The 12,565-nt window shown below is 44.4% G+C and overlaps 1 long non-coding RNA gene across 1 annotated transcript; it reads left to right on the top strand.

The window, feature by feature from the left end:
* The first annotated feature begins 456 nt into the window (after positions 1-456).
* Positions 457-12,354, top strand: LOC135964787 (uncharacterized). The gene is made up of 3 exons (XR_010577423.2): positions 457-888; positions 8,961-9,244; positions 11,756-12,354. It is a non-coding gene; the product is annotated as an uncharacterized lncRNA (long non-coding RNA).
* The last annotated feature ends 211 nt before the right edge of the window (positions 12,355-12,565 follow it).

The raw sequence follows: 12,565 nt of genomic DNA, 5'->3' as shown, positions 1-12,565 counted from the left end.
TTTCTATTTTGAAGTACTTTCTCCATATTATCAAAACCCAGAGAGAACGGCTACCCAAAAATCACTCTGCCTGTTTTAAAGATGGGGAAACTGATACCCAATGAGACTAAGTGACTTGTTCAAGGTCACACAGACGGCACGTGGCTGAGTCAGGAATGGCATTCTCCTAAAAAGGCAGCACCTGACTGGCTTGTCTCTGTAAAGGCAGATTGACGGGCAGCTCAGAGGGCCCGCTGTGCGTGCTCAGACATTATTCCGCAGCAGTCATTTGTCTGCTGGCTGCTGGATCACTTAACAATGGGTGTTTCGCCAAATTATAATTATGCCCTTTGCTTGCAACAAAGAATATCTGAGCCACTTCCTTTAGCTCTGCCTGAGAGCCGGAGAGTGGCGGTGCCCGCAGTTGGGTGGGCGTGCACCCCCGCTCACTGCTGTTCAGTCTTCCTAGCGCAGACCACTTCTCTGTGGCTTCTCACGGCAGACAGCAGTGTGTGAACCCCAGTGGCTGTCACAAGTGCTTTCTCTTGTGGTCAGAGAGCAAAACTTGCTACCAGGTTTAAGTTGCTGGAGATGGAGGTTTTTACAATCAAAAAACCAGTCTTTGAAAGCACAGAAAGTGCATTAGCATCCTCTCCCTTGGAGACAGCTATTTTTGTCTTTCGTCTTCAGAGACCGTGCTCCAAAATCGGGGAGACGAGTAGCAGGAGGAGAACAGAACAAAACAATATCCACAATGTCTCCAGCTCAGAAAGAGCAAATCACTGCCATTTCAACAATCGCCACAGCAGTAATGGAGAACAGACTGGGTTGGAGGCAAGCTGCCCTTGGGTAAAGCACAACACGGATCTCTTTCTGTGGGATTGCTCTCCATATACTTCGTGAAACAAGGTTTGTTGCCATGGTTACTAGCAAATCACATGATAGCCTGGCTACCGAAAAGTGTGGGAGAACAGCCCAGATCAGACTGTGATGGGGGTAGGGGATACCTTCCTTCCCAGCTCGGCTGCTTTTCCCTAGCAGACTTGGATGACCTCAGAGGTCTTCCTCATTTCCAACCAGCCCACACCTGGGGTTAAGGGCCAGCCATTCTTTGGGCACCAAGAGATTCCTTTCATAACAAGATCATCACAAGTTTTCCTCAAAGGCCTCTCCCTCTGGTTCCAGGAGCCCCTCTCCCCCTTCCCAGCCCCTTCCTTCCCTGGCCCCTCTGCCACACACAGGTGCTGTAATTCAATCACTGGATTGAGTGGGAGGGGGTGGAGTGTGCAGCCTACACCACTTGAATAAGCTCTTTTCTAAAATCCAGGATGGCATGAGTCAGGGAATTTTGAAGCTGTGATACAATCAGGACACTGGTGCCTCACGGGGAGAAGGGAGGGAGGATGGACTCGCCCAGATCCTAAAGAGACCAGGCAGGTCTGGTTTCCCAGGTACAGCCTCAGCGGGGGTCAGCAGACCCTCAGCCTCAGAGTGATGGAACTGGGTCCATCCTGACAATCTCTGAGGAAGTGTGATGGATATGACCTCACGGGCATTGCCTTCCAGGGAAGAGAAAGGCAAGACCTGGAGAAAGCTTTCAGACAATCCAGCTCTCTGCCTCTTCCCCCTCCCTCACTCCTTCCCTGCAGAGCCCCGCGGAGCTAGCAGAGTCATGTGCTCAGAGAAGTGGGTTTGTGAGTGGGTGCACCTTAGTAGCAGCAGCACGGGCTGGAAGTGCACATCTGTTTTTCTGACAATTACAGATTGCCCACTTCTTCAGGTTCAGATCGTATCTCATCTTTTCAATTCCTTTAGAGTTTCTTGTCTTCTTCCTCCGCAGCAAAAGCAAGGTCTGGATGACAGAAAAAGACCCAGAAGAGTAAGCAAAATGCAAGGAATGAGGGGGATTCTGCCCTAGATGTGCTAGGTGATTCAGAGAACTTCCTTCAGGGCCCCTGCCTCAAAGAGCACAGTGTATTCAGAAGAGAGGAGATGTACAGCCACACTACCAATGTCACTAACCCTGTTGGGCACCACAGAGCAAGGGCTGACACCCAGCCCAGCACTTTGGGAGGCCAAGGTGGGCGGATCACCTGAGGTCAGGAGTTTGAGACCAGCCTGGCCAACATGGAGAAACCCCATCTCTACTAAAAATACAAAATTAGCCACGCATGGTTGCACATGCCTGTAATCCCAGCTACTTGGGAGGCTGAGGCAGGATATTCACTTGAACCCGGGAGGCAGAGGTTGCAGTGAGCCAAGATTGTCCCATTGCACTCCAGCCTGAGCAACAAGAGTGAAACTTCATCTCAAAAAATAAAATAAAATAAAATAAAATAAAAGGTATACTGCCCAGAGCTAGCAAGATGTCTTCTCTGGTTGCTCCAAGATGTTCAACATGTGGCTTCCACTTCTTTATTGTTGTTCATGATCCAGCCATCACGTTCACATTCTAGGCAGCAGGAAGTAAAAAAGGAGGGAAGAACCGCATGCTCTCTCATTAAGCACACTTCCTAGAAATGCACCCCGCCCCCTACTTCTGACATTTCATTGGATAAAATTTAGTCACATGGCCATACCTAGCTGCAAGGGGTCCTGGGAAATGTAGTCTATTCTAGGATGCCATGTGCCCATCAGGGAATGCTAGACTAAGGAAGCAAGGAAGGATGGACCTCTGGGCACAACTAGCTGTCTGTGGCATGGAAATACATTAGTAGAATAGCACATGTGCATACTTACAAAGAAATAAATGTGTTCATTGGGGGTGTAGTCAAAATTGGGGAGTTTGAAGACAGCTGCTATGGATCATAGATTCTAGGAGTACATATAATTGATTGAGAGAAGAAATATGAGTTGTTGTTTTTTAAACAAACTTACAGTCATTCATCCTTCTCCTGGTCAAAGAGTATAGAGATTTTTCTGTAGGGACTCATCCTTCCCTCACTCTCAGCCACACAGTTGTAGGGGTGGGCTGACGGGGAGCTTCTAATAGTCTTAGTGAACAAATTCTCCTGTCCCACCACTGGGATTGGTGCAGGTCACTGAGAGGCAGCACAGGACTTGCATTTGACTCTTAAAGGGGAGATGGTGGACATAAAGCTGAGAGCACATGAACCTCTTGCAATCACAGTGGAAGAGCCTGTCTGAGGGTGCAGAGGAGATTTTCATTCAGAGGATGAGGGAGCCGCGCTGAGAGAGGACCAGGTCCCGGAGATATCATTTAAGCGTCTGTATCAAGCTGCATCTGAACACAGCATGAGTCGTGATGAGGAGTCATCTTGGACCGTCTGGATGGGGTCAGCCCCCTAGAACTGGCAGAGCAATGAAGTGGACAGAGCCTGGCATTGCATGACTTCCTGGAGCACAACCACAATACCTGGCTGGAGGGCTGCATGAGAGAGAAACCAATTTTCATCTTGGTGCAGTCCTACCTATTTAAGGGTCTTTGTCTTAGCAGCCAGCCTATAACCTAACCAGGACATATGAAGGAATGATCTCATTTAATTATCCAATGCCTGGAGAGTGAGTGCAGGGCAAGACTGACTCAGGAGCCCAGGATGCTGGCCCCCACGTTCAGCACAATTCAGGCGTCCCTGGGTGGAATTCCTTTCCTACATGCTGGATAGAGTCACGGCCCTTCACTTCCTCTTTGCACCTAAGCACTTTTGGGACTATACCCCTGTGCACTGCCCAGGTCTGGGCCAGGGCTTCGTTCTCGATACACATTGACTGAATAAATGAGTAATAAATGGTCTTTCTGAGTTTCAGAATACCCAGAAGGCTAGTGGTGGATCAAATGAGATCATGTTTGGGAAGATGTTTTGGAAACTACAATATGTACACTTTGGTTGTAGTTATCCTTCTCATTAGGAAATTCTCTAAATTTAGGGCAAGAATATATATATATATTCATATTCATACACACACACACACACACACACACACACACACACGAATTCTGTCTTGAAGAATATGTACCTGTAGTCTGGTTCTGTCTTTTGGTGCCTTTCTCCATGAGACAGTCCTTCCAGTCACACCACTCTTAGAGTTGGAGGATAGTTAGAGGTCATCCAGATGCCACTCCCAGTGCACTCTACCCCCACCCCAGGTAAAATTCCCCTTCATGATGTTCCCATTAAATGGTCAGTTAGTCAGTGACCCTCCTAACAACTGGGTACAGTGATCAAAATGTGACTCAACAGTATAGGACGGGAAGAGTCCCACGCCAGTCCTTAGACACTCATGTGTTCTCCTTCCTGTCTCTAGTTACACGGACTCCTTTCCCAACAGCCCAGAATCCTCTTTCAAGGTCAGGTTCAAAGTAACCAGCTCTGCAGAAGTCCTCCCAGTCTGGCAGGGGCAGTTAGGTAGTCCCTTCTTTTTGTTGCTATGTCACTTTGTACTTAACTCTATTATAAGGTATGTCCACTTTCTACTTCCAACCTCTACCTCGATCCTTCGGAAGTGAGTTTTTCAAGGCCAGAGACTGTATCTTACTTATTGGATTCTCCAGCACTTACTTCAGTGCCTGGCATTTGTTGATAATTTAACGAAGCTTGTTGAATGGATGAGTGAGTAAAACATAGGAGCAGAACAGAGGGGCATTGAGCCCTTGGTCTCTGGCATGAGACAAGCTTGGGCCCAAATCCCATTATTGAATTACATTCGTTCCTGCATGCGCTCATTCATCCATTCAAATATTTTATCTAGTTCCTATTATATTCTGGACACCCTGCTAGACACCAGCATAGGACAAACAGGAGGGACAAAGTCCCTGTCCTCACCAAACTTATGTCTGAATAGTAGAGACCAAAAATAAGCCAGTGAATAAATAAATAAAATACCTTGGCTCAAGCCTGTAATCCCAGCACCTTGGGAGGCCAAGGTGGGAAAATTGGAGCTCAGGAGTTTGAGACCAGCCTGGGCAATATAGTAAAACCTTGTCTCTACAATTTTTTTTAAAATTAGCAGGGCATGATGGCTCACACCTGTGGTCCTAGCTACTTGGGATGCTGAGGTGGGAGGACTGCTTCAACCCCAGAGTTTGAGGCTGCAGTAAGCTGTGATTGCACCGCTGCATTCCAGCCTGGGCAACAGAGCAAGACCCCATCTCTTAAAAAAATTTTTTTTAAAGATACCTGCAGATTCTAATATGTCCTATGAAGGAGATGGACATGGGTGAGTGTTGCCAGGGCCGTGGAGTTAGCAGTGGGCTACTAGATAGGTGGGCAGGGAAAGCCTCGCTGATGACCAGGAAGTGAGTCTTGAAGAATGAGAACAAGCCAGGCTTTTAAGGAACAGAAGGAACAGTGACAAACAGAAATGCAGGTGCTTCTGCTTCCAAGGCTTAGTTTCTTCATCTATAAATAGAAATAATAACAGCACCCACCTCACAGTTTGTTATGAAGCTTAAATGCTTTGAAACACTTAGCATAGTGCTGGGCACGTAGAAAGCACTTCATATATATTAGCTCTTATAATCAGTTACAGGGTCATGCTGAAGAAAGGAAATGAGAGTGAAGCCATGGCAGTCCTCTGTAGTGACCACTTCCTTCTCCAATCTGTCCCAAGCCATCTGTTAAATAATCTACTGAAGAAGGTTCCTGGGCACCAACCTCAGTCTCTCCCATCTAAGGTCTCTAGAATCTCTTTAGAATAAGTGTAAATACCTTGCAAGGTATTTTTAGCACATCAAGCCAGGCGTGGTGGCACACACCTGTAGTTCCAGCTGCTCAGGAGCTGAGGCAGGAGGATCGCTTGAGCCTAGGAGGTCAAGGCTGCAGTAAGCTATGATTGTACCACTGTACTCCAGCCTGGGTGACAGAGTGAGACCCTGTTTAAAAATAAAAATTAAAAAAAGATTGAGTAAATCCAATGGGATGATGCAATGGAAAGCCTTATACAATTATAATTATTACTCCTGTTGTTTCTTCATGGTTTCCGGACATCTCACATGCTGCCCGTTCTAGCCAGTATGCTGCCCAGTTTGCCAAGGACCTTCTTAAAGTGAAGTCCCTGAAACTGAACATGGAAAGTTAAGCAAGCTCTAGCAGAGCTGGGACTGTGCCTAGGGCCCACTGACCCAACACAGCCTAACAACTGGGTCATAAGTTAGCAATCTAAGCAAGAGTGAAATCCGAGCCTGCTGCCTTCCGATCCTGGGCCTGACTGGCCGACCAGGTGCATCGACAGCACCCAGTGTCTGGCAGTGAGATGAGGTCTGTCTGGTACTCCCGAGCGAGCGCAAGGCAGCCTTCAAGGAATTGCAAGGCACTCACAGTCGTGTTTTATCTGCTGGGCAGATAGGAGGATCTTGCATTTTAATGGAGAAAGCAAAAAGATTCTAACTATCTCAGAAGCAAAAGCTTTTCCACAGTTCAAAGTCCTCTGAACCTGTGGTTTCTCTGATAAGGGATATGTGTGTGTCTGTATATGTGCATGTACACATGCACACGTGCGTGTATTCAAGAAAGGAAAAACAGCACTGCCTTTATCCTCTCTGCCACTGACTCTTGCAGATATGATTTTATGTGTTCATGTTAAGTCTGGCCTTAAATGGCAGCATAAGCAGAGAAATGCCAAGGGGAGTGGTGGAACACACAAGGGCATAATTACAGTGAGCTTTGTCCAGCTAACACACCAGTAATTTGCCTCACGGAATGATTCAGCAATAACCCTGCCAGAGTTCCCAAAGAAACCCCATATCTGGGATGACGTAATGTCTCTCCACCTCTGATACCGCCTCTCTCCACACCCACCGCCACACGCTCACCATCTCATCTCGAGAGCCACAATTCCATCTGTGAACCTTCAGTTGCCATCTGCATTGTGACAAATATGTATCTTATTATTCAAATTGTATTACAATGTACAATGTTGTTAATCTAGCCCTTTACGCTTGATAATTCGGTAGAAAAATTAAGACCTGGAAAAAAATGCTAACCTCTGGTGAATTATACAGGAACAAAAATCATGAGCTATGTCTGCAGAATGCCTCTAGTATCTCAAATTGGATATTTGGTCCCTGCATCCCATGAATATTCATACTTTGAGGCAAAGTGATTGATTTCATTTATCACTGGAAGTGGAGGTGACTGTCTAGACTTGCTACGTGAGAAGCATTGCAGAGAAAGGGACCCTGGCCCTCCTGAGATGCACCTTGTGTGTGGCTGGAAGATACTTATGCTTGCCTACCCCAAATCCAGATCCGTCAATCACCCCTTCTCCCTGATCAGTAGAACCAGAGAGATGCTCATGGACAGTGCTCTTAGACTGGTCTAAACTAATTTTGCTTTAGGCTAATTTTGATTTGCCACTCCTGACTAGGCATGTAATTCATTTGATTTCACTTTATATCAAAGAGCAATATAGAAGATCTGGGGGTAGGGAGAGTTCTAGGAAAGCTTTCTTTGCTGATAAATAGAGACCCAAAGAATACAGAGCTTCTTTTTTCTGTGGATGTTGTTATGATGCAAGGAAGTCCTACAGCCATTTGGCAAACAGGAGAGGAGGTAGCTAGAAAGACGGCAGAGATGGCAAAAGTCTGAGTCCTCGATGCTGCTGATAAATTGTTAATAGGACAAATGAGGTAGATCTAAGAAAAAAAAATTGCTAATAAACCAAACTTAGAGCTGCCTTATCTCCAGACTTTGCATTATGTAAGATAATACATTCTTTGTTATTTAAGCTGGTTGGATCAAGGCTTTCTGTTATATAAAAGCTGAAAAAATCGCTACTACTTGAGGCAGTGACTTTCAAGCTTTTTGATCATAAACCAAAGAGGGAAATATGTTTATGTGTAATGTACTCTAAAATGTTCTATTCTACTCTATTCTACTTCATTTTTTAAAATTCAGGTCACAACCCACTAAAGTGATTTCAAAGCTCACTAATGGGTCATGACCCACATTTCAGAGAACATTAAAGTCATAAGGTATATAAGCTACCGTGATATAATAGAAAGCATAATGTGGTGTCATCAAAGACATACCACTGAAGTGCTGTCATAGGAGGGAATGATCACTTCAAGTTGAGGGAAACAGGGAAGGTTTGAAGGAAGGGCTGGACCTTGAAGAGTAGTTCCATTTCCAGCAAGAGGAGTGGGTGGAGAATTCAGGGGTGGGGGGATTTGGTTCAGGAATGACAGGAGCAAAGACAAGATAGTGAGAAATACAGATATGTTACCCACCAGGGGGTGAACCTGGCCAAAGGTGGTGTACGGTTTGGAGAGTAGTGAGAATAAAGGTGTGATTTGGGTTAGATAATGTGCAGCCTCGAATGCCAGGCAAATGGGAGGCCCTATGAAGCCTGCGTAAGGCTGCATCTAAGAAAATCTAAAGTGGTAGCAGCTGCAAGCTGGGCTGGGCCCATGTCACATCAATAGCTGAAACTGGCAGAGTTTTAGGTCAGAGGCAAATAAGAAAGGCCTGTGCTCTTGGAGGTCCGCTTCTGCCATGTCACCTCCTTCTGCCTGCAATTCCTGCAAACCCATTCTCCACAAGGGTGGGGCTCTTGATCAGTGAGCTGCTCTTCCATGACGAACAAAGAGTAAGTAAGCCGGCCTTTCTAAAAATCTTGCCTGGCAGCCCACAACGTAAACTAACAGAGCTGATGTGATTTTCTAAATAACACCATCAGAGAGTGGGCAAGATTGGCTGATTTTCAATCTCAGAAGGCCAACAACCCCCAGCTTCTCATTGTTCATCTTCTTGCTCCCACCTGCTTGCCTGCAGATATGTTCACATTTTGTTAGATCCAGCCCCCAAAGGTGGGCTGAGCCTAGCTACTTGACACCTCTAATAAGAAAAATTCAGTGGAGGAGGATTTGAAATTGCTAGTTACATTGGGTGTTTGTGCTATCTGTGGATTTTAATTATCCATGTCATTCCTTCCCTAATCTCTCCCTGAAAAGCAAGAATTGACTCTCATGATGGAAATTAATCGGAACTAATCTGCAGCTTCTCTTTTACTATAACCCACAGACCTAAGAGGTTGGCAAATCAGAGTGGAATTTTCCTGGGAATCCACACACTGAAGAATCGAACCAGATTTTAATAACTTTAAAGCGGTGCCAAGTTTATGCTTGCCCTCTCTCTTCAAATAAGTGAGTTTTTGAATATTGAAGACTGAATGATCAGATTTCTGGAATACTGTTTCTGTCCTGACAGTTGATACTCCTTGTGGTTTGGGCAGAGGCCCCTACATATCTGGCCCACTGCCTGCATATGGAAAATTACAACTGAGACCTACCCTTTGGGAATGCAAAGTAAGTTAATTGCTTGGAATGGGTGGGCATATTGATGATGAAAAGCACCAGCTAGCCACATGTGACCCCAGAGCATATGGAATCAAGCGATGAGTTAGCATAATTAGTGTTGATTCAGTCTTCGTATCTACTTCAAGGGGGTTTATTTAGATTTTTCTTTGTAGAAACTTTCAATGCCTCAAGTATTAGAACCTAAGATTAAAGTTAATAAGCTGAATAAAAAAGTGAAGAAAAGAGCAGACAGGTAGGGATTACCTTCTCAACATGTCTAAAGCCACCATCGCCATCTCTTCCCAGTGCTGTGTCTGCTCTGAGCTGTCCCTTCTGGGTGCATGGCACCCGCATTTCCCCAGGCACCTGGAATCTTGGTGTCACCGCCAGTATTCCTGCTCCTTGCCATCCACATGCAGTTGATTGCCAGATCCTTTAAATGCCTTGCCCTCTCTGTTTCTACTCTTCTTAATTCAAGTTCTCAGTGCATCCCCACTGGCCTCCTGAGATAGCCTCCTTGACTGGCCTTACTGCTTCCCCTTCTCTTCCCATCTCAGTTCACCCCTTACTTGGCTACTGGAGTAATTTCCTAAATCACAGCTTTCAACAAGTCACTCACTTCCTTGCACTAAATTCCTCAGGGGCTCCCCCATCTAAAGGTTCACAGCTTCAAAGGCTAAACCTATGAACATGTTATCAAGAACCTTCAACCTATCGTCCCAAGTGTTTTCTCCCATGACGTCTGGTTCATAGCCCAGAGTGTAGGGCAGAGAAGGCACTCCTTGTACTTAATCTGGAAGCATTTATCATATTGTATGGAATTACCTGGAGCCTGAAACACCCACTAGACAATAAGCTTCATGAAGACAGGGTGGGGTTTTTACTACTATAGGACCAGGCAAATAATTGGAACTCAATAAACATTAGTTGGAAGGCTGGGAGTGGTGGCTCACACCTATAATCACGGCACTTTAGGAGGCCAACGCAGGAGGATCACTTGAGGCCAGGAGTTCAAGAGCCACCTGGTCAAAGTAGTGAGGCCCTAACTCTACAAAATAAAATAAAATAATTAGCTGGGTGTGGAGGCATATGCCTGTAGTCCCAGCTACTCAGGAAGCTGAGACAGGAGGACAGGTTGAGTCCAGGAGTTTTCAAGACTACAGTAGTTATGATTGTGCCACTGCACCCTAGCCTGGCTGACAGAGCAAGACCTTCAAAAACAAAAAACTATATACATATATATGCATATATGTATATGTACACACATCTATATATGTGTATATATACATATACACACATATATATACATGTATGTATATATACATATACACACATATATACATGTATGTATATATACATATATGTATTTGTATGTATATATATTAGTTGGTTGAATCAATGGATGAATAAATATGTAATAGATTAGGGATTCTGGTTTTAAATTGAATCTGTTTATCAGTACCTAATATAACCTTTGTCAACTTTCTACTAAAATACCTATTTAGAATGCACAAAGAGTAAAAGCACGTAACCCCACCAGAAGTTAAAACAATTGGAAAATCCACTGCCCAAATATGGAAGAAATGTAGACTCTAATGTAGATTCTAAGTTCTATAAGGCAAACTTCAAAATCAAACTCAGAAACAGTACATGTTCCATCATCTCAAAAGAAGAGGCCTATAATGCCAAGAAGGAAGACATCTTATTTCTTTCTAGATTTTTTTTTTACCTCTGGCTTAGAAGCCCAGGGTCTGGATCAACCAAAAAAATTGGGAATCCATCCCTCAATTGCTCGGATTGTGTGTTTCAAAGCAGCACTCCATTCTTCTCCTCTTGACCTTACCAACAATTCCCCTCTTTCTGCATTTATTTAGAAATTGCAATGCCCATTTAATAAACAAATTCTAAGAAAACAAAAGTGCAGAAAGTTGGGTACATATGTGCATGGTGGTGGAGGTGGTCAGACATAGGCTGGCGATAGGTCAATTGCTGGGGGAAGCATATTTCCAACAAAAGTGAGGTTTTGGGTGATGACAGAACCAGGAAAAGCCCTGGGAACAGTATATTCTGGGGACCAGTTGCGTGTGTGTGTGTATGTGTGTGTGTGTGTGTGTGCATGCACGTTTTATTTATTCAGAATGTCAACCAGACAGATATTAGCTGTAGGAGAAGATTCTGCCTCAATCCTACAAAACTACACGAAAGGAATACACGCTCTGTAGTCATTGGAAATTGCACCAAGCTCTGCACACTACACTATCTTCCAGTTGTGTATCTAAGAATGAGATTCCACAAACGTCCAAATGGATGGTGAGTGGAGTCAAGAGAAAATCACACTGTGTCTTTTAGCAACCAGTAGATCTGAACAGATTTCCCTTCTTGCAGGATAAGCTCTGCAGTACTGCAGATTAAAGAAAATGGAATGTCATTCAGAAGTCTAGAGGAAAGTCCTATTTCTGAAAGTGATGTACTCCGTGAACCAGAAGAGAATTCTAAAATACTGTTTTGCGTCTTCCTTAGGACATAAGAAGACACGGCTTTTATGAAGTAGGAGTGAAAAATTATGAAGAAAGAGCAGGTAGCAATGGAAGGAGAGCAGAATGAAATAAAGAACTATTGTGAGGAATGCAAGGACACATGGTGATGTGATGAAAACAAGACCAGCATTGGTCACACAACATCTAAAAGTTATTGATGTTGCCAAGAAAAGAGCAAAGGCAATTGGAACAGATGCAAGAAGCAAAGCTATCATCTTTCATCATAGATGAAGGATGTGTAATTACCAGGTTCTCAAATCCATGAAGCTTTGCCCGAACACTATTTGTTCAGTAATGGAGTGAGAGCTTACTGTGTAACAGACTCTGTGTTGTGGGCCAAGATAAAACGGTCATCTCTCTCCTGTGGTCCCTTCCACACCCAGTCCCCAACTCTCCCATGCCACCTACAACATTCTGCTGTTTGTAGTCATTAACGTATCTGCCCCTGCAACAGAAATGTGTGGTCCTAGAGGACAGGATGGTAACTTGCCCACGTCTCTATATTCTCAGAATCTAATACACAAAAAGTTTCTTGAATGAATAATGAAGTGCATGAATAAAACATCACCAGATTGACCAACAGTTACAGTTCTCCTATGATTTCTTTGACAATAACAGTTCACAATCAATTCTTCTAGGACCATCTGGTGTTGATTCTCTGACCACACCTCCTGAGGCCTCATCAGAGTACAGAGTCCACTGCGCTTGCGGATGTGTAATTAGCTGGTATTTCCTTTTCATGTTTCTATTTCCTTGTGGATATTTATTCAAAAACAATTTCTAATAACTTTCT

This window comes from Macaca fascicularis, chromosome 8 (genome assembly GCF_037993035.2).
Source record: "Macaca fascicularis isolate 582-1 chromosome 8, T2T-MFA8v1.1".
Lineage (NCBI taxonomy): Eukaryota > Metazoa > Chordata > Mammalia > Primates > Cercopithecidae > Macaca > Macaca fascicularis.
Note: the sequence above shows the minus strand (reverse complement) of the source record. Positions and strands in the feature narration are given on the sequence as shown.